The sequence below is a fragment of the Amborella trichopoda genome, chromosome 9 (genome assembly GCF_054954075.1).
Source record: "Amborella trichopoda isolate Santa Cruz 75 chromosome 9, AtrichopodaSantaCruz75HAP2 v2.0, whole genome shotgun sequence".
Classification (NCBI taxonomy): Eukaryota; Viridiplantae; Streptophyta; class Magnoliopsida; order Amborellales; family Amborellaceae; genus Amborella; species Amborella trichopoda.
Window position 1 is genome coordinate 28362822 of NC_142344.1, and position 3839 is coordinate 28366660.

The following is a 3839-nucleotide window of genomic DNA, read 5'->3' on the forward strand; positions in this document are numbered from 1 at the left end:
CTGTAAATTCTTAGAAATAAATTTATTTTTCTTGTATATTGTTAGAGAATTTTAGATACTGTAAAATTATTAGAAATAAATGTGATATTTCTTCTTTTAGTAAAACTGTGAGATTTCTTTCTAATGTTTTTGAATATTTAGACATTGTAAAATTCATGTGCAAGTTACTGCCTTATTATTTGAAAACTGATATTTTTTCTTTTAATTATAGCATTGTCTGTGAAATGTTTAATTGCGAATTGACATCCCATAAATTGTAATAATTCCGTATTCTTGGATTTCTATAAGAGTTTTTCTATACATACTAGATTGGCAATTATGCTAGAATGCCTTTACGAACTGCTACCTTTCTGAATTTGAGCCCAAAATATTTGACTGGGTAGTTTTGAAATGTTATTGAAAGTGACTGTTATTAATGGTTTCAGTGAAATTCATATTAATAATTGCAGTGATATGTTGAGTACATGATATTGTTGCTTTCGAATATTTAAAAAGATTTAGAAATACTTTAAGTATGCACATGGACTCATCCTGTTCGTCGGTGAGGTATAAGTGGACCTATCCGGTATGCCGGTAGGGATTAAGTGGATTCATCCGATACACCGGTGAGGTATAAGTGGACGTGCAGGGATTAAGTGGACCTATCTGGGACGCCGATAGGGATTAAGTGGACCCATCAGGACGCTGATGGGGTATATAGGTGACCTACTTGGGACACCAGTAGGGTATTTTGTGAAATCCTTTGAATTATGCACGACCGTTAAAATGTTATATGCATTTCAATTATTCAAATTATACTTAATTATGCCTTTTTTGAAAATGAAACTGTTGATGCATTTCTGTTAATAGATCTCCTTTTTGAAAATATTGATATCTTTCAACCATGATTATTTTTAGGATTATGATGAACACTTACTGAGTAACTAAACTCATCAAACTATGGTAAACATTTTTTTCAAGATAACTGTGGTTTCATTTTGAGTGCTCGTCAGGATCAACTTTGGAAGATATTGTAGTTGTGCTTAAACTTTTTTTTGTTACTTTGTAAAAATTCGCCATTGTAAATTTGTCCTATCAAGAGATGTATATATGTTTAGACCTTTATGTTAATATTAGTTATGAACAGAGTTTATATAATAATCCTAAAATTTCAAAAAAATAAAGTAAAAATAAAAGGGGGTTTTGATTTTGATTCAATGCATGGTGGCTATCTAAAACTGCTTTGTTTTGACTGTCACATCTCAGGAATATCAGTATTGTAAATTCTTGGGGTGTGACAATTATGGTATCAGAGCGATAGGTTTAAGATTCTTAGGAAATTTAAAAAGAATGTACTTAAAATCATATTTATTGTGTGTACAGACCAGGATGAAGTCAAGATTCAGAATAGCTGAAGCTAATATGGAAGGAATTCACAAAGCTTTGGAAAATATGGTTGCTCTAATGCAACATCAAATGGAAAACAGCAACCCACCCAGGCAGTCAGTTACAGGAAATGGTGAAAGTAATATCGAACAATTTAAGAAATTGAACCCACCTTCGTTTAAAAGTGTTGTAAACCCATTGGAAGCCGGGAGACGGATTATGCAATTGGAGAAAATATTCTACGTAATAGAATGTCCAGATGATAGGAAGGTGGCCTTGGCAACTTTTATATTAGAAGGTGAAGCACAACATTGGTGGCTAATGGCAAAAGAAGCATTGGTCAAAGAAAATAAACCCTTGACTTGGGAAGTATTTTTAGAGGCACTTAATGAAAAGTATTTCCCAAATTTTATTTGAGACAAAAAAGAAATGAAATTTCTGGAATTAATCCAAGGAAACAGAACAGTAGCACAGTACGAACCCAAGTTTATTGAATTAGCTAGGTTTGCACCATATATCATTAACAATGAGGCAAGAAAGGTGGAAAAATTTGAAAGGGTCTCAAACCAGCTATTAGAAGCAGAATATCAGTCTTAAAATTGAGAACTTATGCTGAAACAGTGGATCGAGCCCAAATTGTCGAAAAAGATTGCGAACATTACCAAAAGATGAAAAATCAGAAAAGTCAGGTTATACCCACACCATCTAATCGACAACAGTTTGAAAGGGCAAACAAGAAGCCAAGGCCCTTGCCACTTCAAAGCCCATTAGAACCATGTAAAAAATGTGGGAAAAAGCATGGATCGAGCCCTTGTTATTGGAATACTGGAGCGTGTTTTAAATGTGGAAAATTGGGGCACCAGATTAGAGAATGTCCTAGCTTACAGATGCAACAGCTTCCAAAGCAAGGAGAGATAGCTCAAAAGCCTCAAATGAAGGGAAGAGTATTTGCGATCACCCAGTAAGACGCTCAGGCCTCAAAATCAGTGATCCAAGGTACTCTTATTATCTTCTAAAAAGTAGCTCATGTTTTGATTGATCCTAGATCTACTCATTCATTTGTGTCACCACACTCTGCATGCCACTTAAAGGTAGAATCAGAACAATTAGAATACATTCTAGAGGTAGCCACACCAATGGGAAATTCAATTGACACCAATATAATGTACAAATCTTGTGTAATATAAATAGAAGAAATGGAACTGTTGGTTGATTTAATACTCCTAGAAATTTTAGATTTTGATGTAATCTAAGGCATGGATTGGCTTTCTACATATCATGCAAGTATTGATTGTTACAAGAAAATGGTTACCTTTAGTATTCCGAATCAACCAGTATTTTACTTCAATGGTATCAAAGAAGACTCCCCATCATATTTAATCTCATGTATTCCAGCTATTCGCCTCCTTCGAAAAGGGTGTCAAGGCTTTCTTGCCTATATCAAAGAAGTTAGGAAGGAAGAGATAAATTTAGATACCACTCCGATTTTCAGAAAATTTCCCGACGTTTTCCCTGAAGAATTGCCAGGATTACCGCCTGACAGGGAAATTGAATTCTCTATTGAATTATTGTTAGGGGTAGCCCCAATTTCTAAGGCACCTTACAGAATGGCATACAGAATGGCACCTGCAGAACTTAAGGAACTTAAACAACAATTGGAAGAATTATTAGATAAAGGTTTTATCAGGCACAGTGTGTCACCTTGGGGAGCTTCGGTATTGTTTGTTAAAAAGAAAGACAGGACCATGAGATTGTGTATCGATTATAGAAAGTTGAACCAAGTGACAGTGAAAAATAAGTATTCCTGAGGGGAGTGGGGGATTTGTGATTGATAGTGATGCTTCACATAAAGGCTTGGGCTGTGTAATAATTTAATATGGGAAAGTAGTGGCATATGCATCCAGACAGTTGAAAGAATATGAGGAAAAATATCTAATTCATGACTTACAGCTGGCTGCAATAGTATTGGCTTTGAAAATGTGGAGGCATTATCTATATGGCGAGCAATTCGAAATATATACGGATCATAAGAGCTTGAAATACCTCTTCTCTCAGAAGGATTTAAATATGCAGTAGATAAGATGGATGGATTTCTTAAAAGATTACGATTGTACAATCCATTATCATTCAGAAAAAAGTAACGTTATAGCCGACGCTCTAAGTAGAAAGTCTACGGGAGTCTTAGCTCATCTAATGATCCAAGAAATGAGATTGTTAGAGGAAATAGTGGATTGGCATCCGGCTCCGTCCATTAGTGGTGTGGTAAGTATGATTGCCAACATTAAGGCAGAACCCCAATTAATCAAACAGGTTTGATTGGCACAAAAGAAAGACCCTCAGCTTATAATAATTGTAGAATAGGTGAAGCTGGGAAAGATAGACGAATTCTCTATAAGTAGTGAGGATTTGCTAAGATTCAAAGGTCGGGTTTGTGTCCCGAATGATGAGAGTGTGAAGAAAGCTATCTTGGAAGA